The 15,821-nt window shown below is 38.2% G+C and overlaps 1 protein-coding gene across 1 annotated transcript in view; it reads right to left on the reverse strand.

The window, feature by feature from the left end:
* LOC138698490 (uncharacterized) overlaps positions 1 to 15,821 on the reverse strand; it is a 713,766-nt gene that overhangs the window by 338,698 nt on the left and 359,247 nt on the right. The gene's annotated exons all lie outside the window — the stretch shown is intronic.

Below are 15,821 nucleotides of genomic sequence, written 5' to 3' on the forward strand. Positions count from 1 at the left end.
CAAGCATTATCTGTTGTATATCCTAAATTGACTCATTTTACTTGTGTGGCGCATGCATTTCATCGTGTGGCAGAAGTGGTCAGAGACAATTTCCCTAAAGTAGATTTGTTGATTTCATCAGTGAAAAAAGTATTTCTCAAAGCTCCCAGTAGAGTTAACGTGTTGAAAGAAATGTACCCTGAAATTCCATTGCCACCAAAGCCAATTTTAACTAGATGGGGTACATGGCTAGAAGCAGTTGAATATTATGCCGAACATATAGACTCTATTAACAATGTTCTCCTTGCATTGGACTCTGAAGATGCAGTCTCAATTGATACTGCGAAAACAGTTACCTGTGACATAAGTGTGAAGAATGACTTAGCTCACATTCAGCATACATTTTCATGCATCATAAAAACGCTCAAAAGTCTCCAAAATAGGCACCTTTCACTATCTGAAAGTTTTGAAATTATAAATAGTACTGTGGAACAACTGAATCGTGGTAGAGGTAAAGTTGCAGATGCAGTAAGAGCTAAGGTGGACACTGTACTTTCAAAAAACCCTGGATATGAAGAACTACAAAAGGTTGTTGCTGTGATGAGTGGTGAATCAACAGTGAAGATTAACTTGGACTTATCCCCAGCAGACATTGTGAAATTGAATTATGTACCAGTTACTTCTTGTGACGTCGAACGCTCTTTTAGTCAGTATAAATCTATCCTCAGAGACAATAGAAGAAGATTCACTTTTCAGCACTTGAAAGAAATGTTTGTAACCTATTGTTATGGTAACAGACAATAAAAATTGTGTTTTGTTGAAACTACATTGGAAGATAAGGTACGTCCATTATATTTTTTGTTTAGTTTGATTAAAATGTACCAATATTTAACGTACATAGTCATTTTTTTATAATTTTAAGTCCATATTTAATTCCATATTTTGGTAAAAATCCATATTTAATTCCATATTTTGGTAAAAATAACTACATATATATTTACATATTTCATATATTTTTAGTCCATATAAATCCGTTCCCTGATTATTATTATTATTATTGTAGATTCGTTGGCTAAGAAGTGCAGAAAGATTAATGACCATTCAGCGTGCAGTAGACCAGTGTAGTCTACTTCAAGGCGTACAGCTATCACAGCACAAGTGGAAGGACAGAGAACTCACGAAAACAAGTCACGCCGCAACGTCACCCGCTACAGCTTCGACGCCTTGTAACTTCACACACGCAGTCCTAGCCCCTTCACTGCGGTAACGAACCGAACGACTCCTTAAAACTGCCAAGGTTACGGATTGGCTTTACGAGGGCTGGACCCTGAATGGGTCCGTACACTTAGACACCGCTTTGGCCCATTGATGATTTGTCAAGTCCGACAGGTGGCTTGGATGGCATTTGTGAATCCGACGCTGACATGTGGGCCAACCTGCCTCAGCCCCTAATAAAACCTGATCCCATCTGCACACGAGTACGTAGTCTAATATGTCCCAGGGGCCGAGTTCTTCCTTTACCACCATTACAAACCCCTACTACTCCTAAGACTTCATGCAGATGATAGATGAAATTAAGGAAAGTGGAGAGAGGGAAACGGGAGTATCCCGAGAAAAACCCTCTGCAACAACTGCTTTGTCCATCATAAATTCCATCGTGACCTGGATGGATGTCGAACCCGAGTCGCCTGGATGGAAGACGAGCGCGCTATCCTCAGACGCAACAATATTATGGTTTACATAGTCCGAGGTATCATTACAAATTACAACAGCTTCAATTTCCCATCTGTACAAATTACTAATGTAAACAAATAAATCACACATATCACGGTTACAAATCGAATTATAAAAACCATAGAAAATATCACATCCGGTACCTCATCATACAATTATTTATCACTAGACTTCGTGGAATTGCCACGAGAATCGTAAGGTTTACTGTGCACGCAGTATAGACTGTATGAGAACGGGGCGTGCAACGGATGGAGTATGCCTCTGATGTAAACACTGAGCAGTATACTGCGGTTACAATAAAACCTGTGTCCTGCATTCAAGAAATATAATGAATGATCATTGAAGTAGGAAATGTCTAAACATGTAAATATACAATTATTTTGTAGTGAGATATATATTCTCTTAAAATTTAATGTAGTATACTCACATCATCCTTGAATATGTGCATTGCAGTGAAGAGTTACGTACATTTTGATCGACTGCGAAGTGAACCTCCTCCGATGGTCACTTAAACAGTTTTTATATTGGGAAAATGTGCTTTCGACATCACACGATGTAATAGGTGCATATTTGAAGAACGGAAAGCCGCTACTTTTTAGTACACCAACTTCAGACGTCTTGTCGTGACCTGATAGTACATTATTTATAATACGAAGTTGTGAATAGGCAGAATTTTTAGCAATAGTGTCTCTCAACTTACATTTCACTTTTTCTGAAATTAATGAATTGTTATTTTGGATAACGATTTGTGATACTTTATCCACTATATTAAGAGCTTTTGAGAGTTGTAGTTCAGACGATTCTAACAGGGTGAGGCTTTTGGACACGATTTTAAAACTAGAATCAATGAACAAAATATCTTCCAATAGCTGTTCAGAAGGCAATGCTTTTATAGCTGCAACAGCGGAACTGTCTGTGCTATCCAATGCATCAATTACCTCCATTATTTTGCCTTAATGTTCTGCATAATAATTAAAAGCATCCAACCAACGGGTCAAGACTGGCTGCGGGGGTAAGGGTATTCCAGGGGAAATTGTTTGGAACAGCAACACTCTCATTGTAGTATGTTTGATTGAATTCTTGCCTGCACTGAACAAATGTTAAGCTTTGACTATTCCAACCACAGTAATGCAAAAACAAGTGCTTACATAGGTATACATTAGCTGTAACTGCTCTATCTATTTGGACCGGTCACATCTCTTAACATGAACTGCTTGTACTATGAGACCGGGAGGTCGCCCACCTCCTCTATACTACCGTACATCGCCAACCTGATTGCATGCTGCGTGAGGCAATTCAACGAAGTCTATTTATCACTGCTTTAACGCGCGTTTAGCAGACGATATCGACGTGTTCTTCTGAATGCGACCACTACATTACATTACTAGGGGACGGATTTCTAGATCCATATCTTTTTGTTTGCTATGTCCTAGACGTGTGTTATTCAAGTATCTCTAAGTTTCATGTAAGCCTACAACAGAATCCCCCATATTAAAATTCTATAGCAGCTAAAACGTGTATGTCTCGTGACCAGAACACAGTACGAAATGGAAATACAGTATACAAATTGGAAAGTAGTTCTTTGACGAGGTGGAAAAATGGAAATATCTTGGAGCAACAGTAACAAGTAGAAATGGCACTCCAGAAAAAATTAACGCAGAATAAATATGGGAAATGCTTGTTATTGTTCAGTTGAAAAGTTTTTATCATCCAGTCTGCTCTCGAAAAAAATGAAAGTTAGAATTTATAAAACAATTATATTACCGGTATGGTTGTGAAACTTGGACTCTTGCTTTGAGAGAGGAACAGAGGTTAAGGATATTCTAGAATAAGGAGCTTAGGAAAATATTTGGGGCTAAGAGGGATGAAGTTGCAGGAGATTAATTAGGAACGTTAAATTCAGACGTTTGAGATGGACAGGGCAAGTCGCACGTATGAGTCAATCTAGAAATGCATATAGAGTGTTAGTTAAAAGACCTGAGGGGAAAAGACCTTTGGGGAGGCCGGGGCGTAGATGGGAGGATAATATTAAAATGGACATGATGGTAGGGATTGAATCTTGTTCAGGATAGGGATCGATGGCGGGCTTATGTAAGGACGGCAGTAACCTCCAAATTCCTTAAAAGCCATTTGTAAGTACGCTAAGTATAGAACTTAAAACACCTAAATGAACCATAAACTTCTATGAATGCTTAAAAACTAGGTTTGTGCCTGAAAAACGCCTTTTAGTTTCTTGCGTATATTTAAAATGAAAATACCGGTACTAAAAATGGAATTTAAATGCCCAAATAGTACAAAAATGCTATTTAAAATTAATGGAAAAAAATATCTTACGCCACAGAGAAACACTGGTCTGACAGTTCCGTATTGGTCTTAGAAGGAAAGGGAAGAATATTTTACCTAGTTTCTTGAAACCGAAGTTCTTTTGGAAATATCCATTCTAGCATAAAAGTGGTGGTAGGTTGTTCAGGTTAGGCGAGAGCTTACAAATTAGTTTTCGCGTCGATGCACACCCGTTGTATGCGAAACGAAACTGACCAATGAGCAACAAGTCTCTTTCACTGATAGAATCTGAGTCTTCAATTCAGTAGCACACATTGTCAGCACCAGTTCTTTGTACATAAATTCCACTTAAAATTAAATATTTACTAAAATTAAAATTATCAACTGTTAATTTTATATAAACTCTTAAAAGTCCTAAATCGGGTTTTTTAAAGTCATAAATCTCTTTTATTATCACCTAGAAATCCGTTCCCTACTAATCACTGCGTTTCAGCAGACGATTGATAATCGATTAATCATCGATGTGTTCTTTTGAATGCGGTCACTGCATTACATTATAATCAGGAGTCGCAAAACTGCGATACTAGTGGCATAAATATGAAGTACAATGTCGGCGTTATATGAGAGCCCATATTTCGGTCTTGTTTAACAAAGTAGGCAACGCCTGAAACAAACAGATGAATGAATTAGGCAAGCGTGGCGTGAGAACCAGGACCGGCTCAGATCCACCCGGCCTGTTGGATACACCTGACCTTCACGAATTGGGAAAACACTTGTGCGAGGGGGCGCGGTGCTCGACGGGAGGTCACAGCGGGTCACGGAGCACTGGAACTCTCACTCTCTGCCCCGCGGGCTCCGAGACGCAGCGTCACGAACAGGGAAAGCGATTCCATCCCTGCGACCGACCATCTGTCTCTCAGTTTATTTGCTCTGATTCCTCCAGTAGGAATACATTTAAATTTTATTTAAATAAGATATCGTACATCTCACCAACTGATTTATTTCTTGTCCTTATTGGACCGTTACAAAATAGCTAAACACAAACCAAACAGAGAAGGGAATGAAAAAGGTTTCTATACGCTTTGATTTTCCTCTTTAGCCACTGCATTCTAAAATAACATTAATACTCTCACAATAAAATTTACTTATTTGCTGTCATCTGTGTCAAAAGGAGTTTCATTTCGATACAGATTAATAAACGTTACATGTTAGAGCAGGCCTGCACAAGGTTTGCGCTCTCCGAGCCGGCTCACAGCTCATGAGCGGGATGCAAATATTAGCTGCGCTCTGTATAAGGGTTGTCTGGAAGAAGGGGTAGGCCTAATCTCGTACAAAATATACACGAAAGGAAATACTATTACGAGTGCTTATGAAATGAATTCCCGTTCAGTGTTTGCAAAACTATTTTGGACTATTATTAATTAATAAAGAAATATTTATTTTACAGAAATAATAGAAATTCTATAGCTACCGGTACTTAAATGTACAATATAATTTTGTTATATTTTTATTTATCAGTACATGAAAACGAGGTTTTATGCTGTTGGCAGCTGAAAGGAAGAGTAGCCTACTGATCAGTTACAGATGTTCGATGTCTGCCTTTATTAAAGTTGATTATAGAAAACAGTTGCTCACAAACATAAACGTTGAGCCAAACATAGAAATCATTTTCACAGCCAGCTTGTGTAGTCGTTGATATTATTGCTAATGTTTAGTCTTGTAAAACTCAACCAGGCTAGTAGTATTATTCAAACGATCTTTAGCCCTTAGGCCACAATGAAGATCAATAAGTTCGAGGTGTAAATCATTATATGTTAAATGTTATGTTCCGTCTTTCAGATTCCTCCATACTGTACTGTAGCAGTAGGTAAGTAAAGTGAAATAGTTACTGAGAATAGGCCTACTCAGTGCACTCCACTAGATAGCTGAATGGTCGTTTACCTCTCCTCTACCTATAGCAAGTCTGTGTCATTCTGACGTATCTTCCTCTCCGTTTCGGCGAGCGGTAAACACGGCTCTCCCGCTCCGAAGGAGCGCGCGCGCGCTTGTTGAGCGTTGTTTGTGCAGATATGTGTTAAAGGTATGACAAGGATGCCTTTTGTTCAACAGCTACTTAGACTTCAGAGGGTTTAGTGAAGAACTGTCTCCAAAACATGGGAGGGGTAATAGTAGTTCAAAAAGAATGTATGCATGTATCTAATGCCTGTCCACTTCACTTTACGTGATTCGGGTTCCGCATATTGCGGATAAATGGCAGGACTGTGATCCATTTTTCTAGTTGCACACCACTTTGGTGGGCCACGCTGTATATGATATGTATCTGTGGAAAGTTATGTCGTGTACAAGGGTGAGTGTATGTGTAAGTGTTCGTGTAAGTGTAGTGTATGGAATGAGTGATAATGATGATAAAGAAGGGAGAAGGGGAAACCCGGTGCCGGCACGCAGTCTACTCCTGTCGAATAGCACCAAGGAGACCGCCAGACTTAACGTCCCCGTCCGACGGACGAATCACTACCAACAGTGACGTAAGCCTTCTCTTCATATGTGCTGCGGAGAAATTTGGGATTTAACTCAGGCATATTGGTGCACAATCTAGTGATTAGAAGTTGTGCACCAGCATCTCTCCCAGTCCCGAGATAGCAATTTCACATTAACATTTCTGACCCCGCCGGGAATAGGACCTGGACCGGCTAGTCTGGAAGCAGGCTGCTACCGCAGAGCTAACTCGATGGACAGTTCTCAGAAGAATAAAGCAACAAAAATTTTCCAGTTATATGACGTTGTTAACAGAAGAGGCGATGATACTAAGGGATATGCTACTGGAGCTAAATGACAACTGTGAACAGTAGGGATGAAGATAAATGAAAACGATAGGAAGACTATAATAAAGAAGGTAAATGTGCGAATTTTAAATTAGGCAGTAGAACAAGTGGACAGCTTCAAATACTTGGATGTACTGTAAGTAGTAACATCAGCTGCTGCCACGAAGTCAAAAGGAGAAGAGCAATGGCCAAGGAAGCTTTTAATAGAAAAAGAAACATCTTCTGCGAACCTTTGGAAAAGGAACTAAAGAACAGGTTAGAGAAGTACTTTGTGTGGAGTACAAACATGTACATTACGACGAAATGAAGAGAAAGGATTAGACCGTATTTGAAATGTGGGTATAAAGCTTTGCTAGAAAGACTGTGTGAAGAAAGAAAAATGCTGAAACTGAACAGAAAGAGAAAAAGAAACTGGTTAGGTCATTGGTTAAGGCGAAACTGACTATACTCCATTTTATTTCATGGAGTGCAGTTTCATAGAAAGGACTTTGCCGACAGACGTTCTACTGTCCCCTACTAACTGTTTTTCTTACTGTGACGGAAATCTTGTCTTATCCTGTCAGTAACCAATCACAACCCTCGTTCAGAAGAATTGACAGGCTCCCATCAAATCCACGTGCAGGCAGAGTTGCCGAATCTTTTCCGAATTCTAAGAATTCCGTCAGTCTCACTGTCTCATTTCGAGGGTCATCAGGATTGTGGCAACTGTTCAAAGTTGGGACGAGAGGACAGGATGGAATTGTCAGAGGTGTTTGTGTAGGAAGTCATAAATCTGTAAGTGGGTGTTAAAAAGGAGCCACCGAATTGCACTCCATGAAATAAAATAGAGTATACTGAAGGATATGGGGCGCAATCCTGGTCACTCACCAAGAAACAGGCATTAAAATTAGGAAGATGCCAAAGAAGAATGGAAAGGAAAATACTCGGAATAAGCCTGAAGGACAGAATCAGAAACGAAGAAGTACGGCGACGAAGCGGCGTAGAGGACGTGGTCACACTCGCTAATAGGACGAAATGGCGCTGGGGAGGACACATGGTACGAATGTATCCTACCAGATGGGCACACACGGCGACACAGTGGGATCCAAGAATTGGCTGGAGAAACCGCGGACGACCGAGAACCAGATGGGGGGACTAGTTCAAGTTACAGCTAGGAGGACTGTGGACCAGAATAGGACGCTAAAGAACACGGTGGAGGGACGCAGTGAACCAACTTTGAGAGGAAGCAACAACCAGTGCTAGTGAAATTGTGGACAAAGAACTAGAGATGTAAATAGACCATCAGGTCGGCTCTTCTGATGGTCAAGACTTGAGCCACCCCTGCCCAAGCAGGAGGCCTTGCCCCACTGGGGATTTAGGGCTTTATTATTACTTACTTACTTACTTTCAAGGAACCCGAAGGTTCATTGCCGCCCTCACATAAGCCCGCCATCGGTCCCTATCCTGTGCAAGATTAATCCAGTCTCTATCATCATATCCCACCTCCCTCAAATCCATTTTAATATTATCCTCCCAACTAACACTCTATATGCATTTCTGGATTCGCCCATACGTGCTACATGCCCTGCCCATCTCAAACGTCTGGATTTAATGTTCCTAATTATGTCAGGTGAAGAATATAATGCGTGCAGTTCTGCGTTGTGTAACTTTCTCCATTCTCCCTCTTAGCCCCAAATATTTTCCTAAGCACCTTATTCTCAAACACCCTTAACCTTAGTTCCTCTCTCAGAGTGAGAGTCCAAGTTTCACAACCATACAGAAAACCGGTAATATAACTGTTTTATAAATTCTAACTTGCAGATTTTTTGACAGCAGACTGGATGATAAGAGCTTCTCAACCGAATAATAACACGCATTTCCCATATTATTATTATTATTATTATTATTATTATTATTATTATTATTATTATTATTATAAAGTAGAAAATTTAGGGGCAGAAGAAGACATCAGATGACAGAGAACATTAAGAAAATGCGCGGACTGATCTTTAACACTAATTAATATGCGATTGAAGCCTTAGTGAGCTAGTATCTGAAGTGCCTCTAGAAAAGTGGGTGCAGTGCTTTGGTGACTGGTTCCATCGAATGGACAAGTTCATAAGATCTGAGGGGAAATATTTTGAGAAGCAACAAAGTTGAAAGCAGTGTGACCTATAGAAGTGCATAATACCCAATTAGTCACTCTTGTGCATAATGTATTTGCATTGCTTCAGTATTTGCTTTGTTCCCAGGTTCTACTAATAAATGCAATATTACTCTACAATCATTCTCGGTAAGAGTAGGCCTACATTTGTGACTCAGGCTTCTTCAATCAGCGGCAGCTGATGTATGTTCCATAAACAAACACGCACAAAAGTGTGTCTCGCACGTTGGGTAATTAGCTCGCACTTGCAGAGCGATGTGAATCATCGCAAGGAACACACGTGTGCATCTGTATTTAACCGCAGCTGAGTGCTTTCTTTTGTTTGTTGGGGGACTGAACCTCAGCTTTGTCATACGAAAGGACTGCGCAAGGCTATATTGTATAAATATACAGATATCAAATGACGATTAGTAATAGGGGCAAGGACTGCTGAAAAGTTATCTTAACGACAGTTTCGAAACTTCTGATGACGATGAAGGTGGCACATAAAATTGTATACAATTGTTTTCATTATCTGCTGAAATCATAATTTAATTTAAACATTATAATATCATTACAAATAACCTGATTAATACACGGAAATTTTACTTGAAGCAAGTAAAGAGATAGGTTTGGAAGTAAATCTCGAAAAGACAAAGTATATGTTTATGTCTCGTGACCAGAATATTGTACGAAATGAAAATAGAAAAATTGGAAATTTATCTTTTGACGAGGTGGAAAAAATCAAATTCCTGGGAGCAACAGTAACAAATATAAATGATACTCAGGAGGAAATTAAGCACAGAATAAATATGGGAAATGCCTGCTATTATTCGGTTGAGAAGCTTTTATCATCCTGTCCACTGTCAAAAAATCTTAAAGTTAGAATTTATAAAACAGTTATATTACCGGTTGTTCTTTATGGTTGTGAAACTTGGACTCTCACTTTGAAAGAGGAACATAGGTTAAGGGTGCTTGAGAATAAGGTGCTTAGAAAAATATTTGGGCCTAAGAGGGATGAAGTTACAGGAGAATGGAGAAAGTTACACAACGCAGAACTGCACGCATTGTATTCTTCACCTGACATAATTAGGAACATTAAATCCAGACGTTTGAGATGGGCAGGGCATGTAGCACGTATGGGCGAATCCAGAAATGCATATAGAGTGTTAGTTGGGAGGATAATATTAAAATGGATTTGAGGGAGGTGGGATATGATGATAGAGACTGAATTAATCTTGCTCAGGATAGGGACCAATGGCGGGCTTATGTGAGGGCGGCAATGAACCTCCGGGTTCCTTAAAGGCCAGTAAGTAGTAGTAGTAGTAGTAGTAGTAGTAGTAGTAGTAGTAGTAGTAGTAGTAGTAGTAGTAGTAGTAGTAGTAGTAGTACATTAATTAAATGAACAATTGTTATGAAGGAGTGTCATTTTCTTTAGATACAATGGACATGGAATTAGAAGATGATGATGTAGATGTGGAAGTAGGATTTCGCACTTTATTTAGTACAATGGATTCATGTTCATCGATTTACGTGGAAACAGTTGACGACACTTAAAAGAACGACCATGCGATAAATTGATAGTGATAAATCGAGCTACAGAAATTATCGCGATGTACGACTGTGATTTGTTGGAATTCGAAATTTCATTACACTTCAGTGGCCGAAAATGGAATGACGTCATATAAACGAAATAGCCTATCTAAAACTGGTTTAACAGTGTGTACACATCTTCCAGTGCCCAATATTCTAGTTTTTGAAAATGAATTTTAAACATTCTCTCCAATCTTCTTTGTTAACCCACTGTCCTTCCTACAATCTTCTTTTCTTGATAGTTGTTTTAATTCCATGAATCCATGTAGTATTAAGTCTCTCTCTCGCTTCAACCTCTCAGGCGGCAACCATTCCAACACTTTTTTTTTTGATAATCGTTCTTCACTCATCCCTTTTACACGACCATCCCATTGCAATTGCTTATGCTATACATAATCCAGTACTGCATTTTTTACTCCTATTTTAGATTTTATTATGTTGTTTCTAATTTTGTCTCTTTTTGGTATTAAAGTGCCCATCTAATAATATTTTATAAATGGTAAAAAAAAATGTGATTTTGTACGTTTTCGGATCTGAAGAATCCAAAAATTGAAAAAATAAGTGCATGAGCTATTTAAAAAAAGTACTATTTGGCGCATCATTTCTAAATGGAAATCTTGTTCACAATGTTCCTTTTTTTACTCCCCATAATTTTTGCATATATATTTTTTTCATAAAAATTAAAAATATAAGATCTACAAGCAATATATCGTATGTATTACTCACATATCTATGTACATAAAATCATTTACGTGTATTATGTAGCCTACTCAAATAGGGAAAGAATAATTTTGCTTCAAAAGTTGTTATTCATTCATTCATTTAGCAATTTCTCCGTAACTATATTGTTTTCTACTCAGCGTAAAGATAAAATTACACAGATAACAATTTTTCTTCTCCGTAAAAGCCTATCAAAACTATCCTTATAATTTAAATTTCTCCGTGACACTTTATCTCTTAACTCCGCCCGACTATGTGTTGGTCGGTCAATTTCTTGTATAGGTCGTACATTATCTTGTGAAACATACCTGCGCATCAGGGGAAGAAGAATGTGGACTGAAAAGCTTTCCTCCCTCGCTGCGCTTCTACTTGTACATAGAGAGCTCACTTACCTCCACCATAAGATTCTTACTTCAGTAGAGTGTCGATAATCCGAACGTCAATAACCTGAACCGTCAAAAATCCGAATCCGAACCCTCAATTCTTTTTACGTGCGTTTGAAAAAGCGCGGGCATGGTTCAATACTCTATACACGACTATAAATTGGCTGGATAAAATGTCTGAGTGTACGACAGGTTGGAGACTTGGCTGCAAAAAAACGAAGTTCAGTATAAATTAAAAAAAAAAAAAGATCAAAGACTTTTTTAAATCTGTCTAGTGTTGTTTGTAGTTCAGTATGTAGGCCTACTGAAATCTTTAAAGTTAAAACAGTATGTAGTTAAAACTATTTTTCGTGACGTTTTTGCTCTATGTTTGAAAATCCGAACGAATCGATACTTCGAACAGGGCTGAGCATCAATTAGTTCGGATTATCGACGCTCTACTGTACATGCTGCGGCGCACGCAAGCATTTAATTTCACGAGATAACGAATGACCTTTACTATTTCTTTTTCTTAAACCTCATATTCATTCTGATTTCTTCATTCCTCACTGTATCACGGGTAGATTATCTTGCTATGTGGAGTGTGTCGGCAGAATAATAGAGGAACAGAGTATCCAGAGAAAAACACTCTGCAACGTTTCCTTTGTCCGCACAAATATCCTCACGACCTGGCCGGGGATCGAACCTGGATGGAAAACAGCGCGCTAGCACCTGAGTCACATACGCGGCTCTACCAAGAGCACTTATGCCCGGTTTCTGGTACACCTCAGTTAACTCTCAGTTACTTAACTGCTCTTATAAATTTAACTGCACTGATAACTTTCATGAGTTTCCGGAAAGTTAAATGTAGATTTATCAACGCTTCTAACTAACAGTTGATGTAACTTCAAGTTCAGTACCTATTGTCGTCCATTTATGTCTCCACTAGAATTTTGTTAGTGATTTTTTAGTTATTTACAATTACTTTTGTTTGCAGAAGTTTTCAGCAGTAATTTGGCTGATAGATACACAGCGAGCTCTGTACAAGTAGGTGCAAGGCTTTTTAATTAAAGAACCATGTGATAAACGATAGTGCACTTGTACACTTTCATCTCATCACAATACTATTAAAACAAAACAATAATTGTTGGTATTTGGCGTGATCATCTAGGTAAATAATGCTAGTGAAGAGAGGGCTAGGTGTAACTGCTGCTTCAAAACTGCAACCATATTCAGCTGTGTGGCTATGGCAGCCATACTGTTAAACATGCCAAAATATTTTACATTCGTCTATATGAATGCTTTCATGTATTCAAATCGACTTTTCAGAGTCCGAAATACCATTGGCATTGGTAGAACACCCAAAAATAAAATATTCCTGAACTGACGATATAGAATCTGAAGTTGGTGACGAAAATTAAGCTTGAGATATTGAAAACTGTGTTTACAAACACACATTATGATCCTAATATGCCATAAAAAGTAAAACATTTACAGTAAGTTACGTAAATACAACGCCAAATTTTTAAAACTGTACAGATAATATAATAAATCAATTTATTGTGATCTATATTATTATTTAATATCAGTTATTATAGTTTACAAAACAGTACTGCAGTAGCGCCGCATATCGGTATTTGTTCGAAACAATATTAACAGCCAGGTAACTACAGGCCGAAGCACAGTTACCAGTTGAAGCACAGGTAACTGTAAAGATGACGATAACTGTTGTTTCGGAAACTCATTTCAAACATATACAGTAAGCACGTTAAATCATAGATAACTCTGTATGTACAGGTAACTGTCTTTTCGGAAAGTTGGCATCAGACTGCAAACTGTATGCGTGTGGCAGTCTGCTAGCTATAAACTAAATTTACCAGGAAATGTGACCAAACATACGGATCGCATTGTTACTTACAGAATCAATTTCAAACTATTAATTAAGTCCATTTTCATGATGTAAATTATTAAGAGTAGGCTAATAGAGACACGCATCACTACCAGCGACACAACTTTGCTTTCAGTCACTGCTCTGCAAACAGAGGGACAGATGCAAGCGTAACGTGACCCACCAAATGCCGTCCTGATATCCCCTATCCCTCTCTTATTGGTGCACTTCCGTAAGGAAAATATGGTCACAAGATGCGATACAAAATACAGAGCTGGGCAGATAAAACCGGCCCGTCTCATTTCATTTCATTTGAAATTATGTTGGCTATCCTTTCTTCCGCATATTTAGTTACATTGTTGCTTGTTACATGCTATATAATCTACAAATGAATTATAAACTGTTTTGTTGTAATGTAAATAATTGTTTTGTGAATAAGAAGCAGCAATAATAGCAATAATAGTAGTAGCAGCAGCAGTAGTAGTAGGAGTACTAGTATTAGTATTATTATTAGTATTAGTAGTAGCAGTAGTAGTAGCAGCAACAGCAGCAGTAGTAGCAGTAATAGTAATAGTAGAAGCAGCAGTAGTAGAAGTAGTAGTAGTAGCAGTACCAGTAGTAGTAGTACCAGTAGTAGTAGCAATTGTAGTAGCAGCAGTCAGTATTAGTAGTAGTAGTAGTAACAACAGCAGTAATAGCAGTACCAGTGGTAACAGTAGCAGTAGTAGTAGTAGCAGCAGCGGTACCAGTGGTAGTAGTACTAGTAGTAGTACCAGTAGTAGTAGCAGTTGTAGTAGCAGCAGTAGCAGTCAGCAGTAGTAGTAGTAATAGCAGTACCAGTGGTAACAGTAGTAGTAGTAGTAGTAGTAGCAGCAGCAGTACCAGTGGTAGTAGTACCAGTAGTAGTAGTACCAGTTGTAGTAGCAGCAGTAGCAGTCAGCAGTAGTAGTAGTAATAGCAGTACCAGTGGTAACAGTAGTAGTAGTAGTAGCAGCAGCAGTACCAGTGGTAGTAGTACCAGTAGTAGTAGTACCAGTTGTAGTAGCAGCAGTAGCAGTCAGCAGTAGTAGTAGCAACAGCAGTAATAGCAGTACCTGTGGTAGCAGTAGTAGTAGTAGCAGCAGCAGTAGTACTAGTAGTAGCAGTAGGAGTAGTAGCAGCAGTAGTAGTAGTGATAGTAACAGCAGAAGCAGCAATAGCCGTAGTAGTAGTAGTAGTAGCAGTAAGTTAGTAGTAGTAGTAATGGGAGTAGCAGCAATAGTAGTAGTAGTAATAGTGGTAGCAATAGTAGTAGCAGTAGTAGTATTTTATTAGTGGTAGTAGCAGTAGTAGTAGCAGCAGTAAGTTAGCAGTAGTAGTAGTAGCAGTAGTAATAGCGGTAGCAGTGACAGTAGTAGTAGTGGATGTAATAATAGTTGTAACAATAAATAATTTTAACAGTAGTAGTAGTTTTAACAACAGTAGCTATAACATTATTAGTAGTAGCTATAATAGTAATCGGTGTGTAATAATAAACGACACGTCTTGGTAGTGTTTGTCATCTGTTCAGTAGGCCTGTGCTTTACGTTACCGAAACTACAGCAGCTCGACAAAGAAGATGATAAAACATCCTGCTGAATTGATTGATAGCCACAATAATTAATTAGGATTACTTCTTTTCAGTTGAGAATAAATAAACACTGCACTGACTGTTTTTTTGTCTGGGACCATTTTCTCAGAAACAATTTTTGTCAATTTTTATTAACATCGTTTATCATAGTAGTTCGGCATTGTAGGTGAAAGTTTTTTGACATAAAGTCTTCATTATTGTTATTTAAAATGTATTAACATAATCTACAATAGTTCTGGAGAAATTTCAGTTTCTTTTGAGATAAGGTAAAGTATACGGATCAGACGGCAAACTCTGTCAAGTGTTCTAAAATTAGTTGTAACTCTAATGATGATGATGATGATGATAATGATGATGATATTATTATTATTATTATTATTATTATTATTATTATTATCATTATTATTATTATTAGTAGTAGTAGTAGTAGTAGTAGCAGCAGCAGCAGTAATTGTAGATTAATTGTGGAAGTATTCTATCATCTTTAATTCAGATTCATTATAAAGCCCTTCATTACAACGGAAGACGCTCGTCAGTTCATCATTATTCTGTCCCTATTTAATTGACCTTCACCTTATTTAAATAACGCATTTTCATCACAGCTATCCCATTAAATTCCTGCCGCACATTTAATGACGAGCCGCCACTGAGACGAGTGAAGTAAATTAAATGTCTTCTCAAAATGAACTTGGTTTTTTTATTTGCAGAA

Source organism: Periplaneta americana, chromosome 4, assembly GCF_040183065.1.
Source record: "Periplaneta americana isolate PAMFEO1 chromosome 4, P.americana_PAMFEO1_priV1, whole genome shotgun sequence".
Taxonomy (NCBI): domain Eukaryota; kingdom Metazoa; phylum Arthropoda; class Insecta; order Blattodea; family Blattidae; genus Periplaneta; species Periplaneta americana.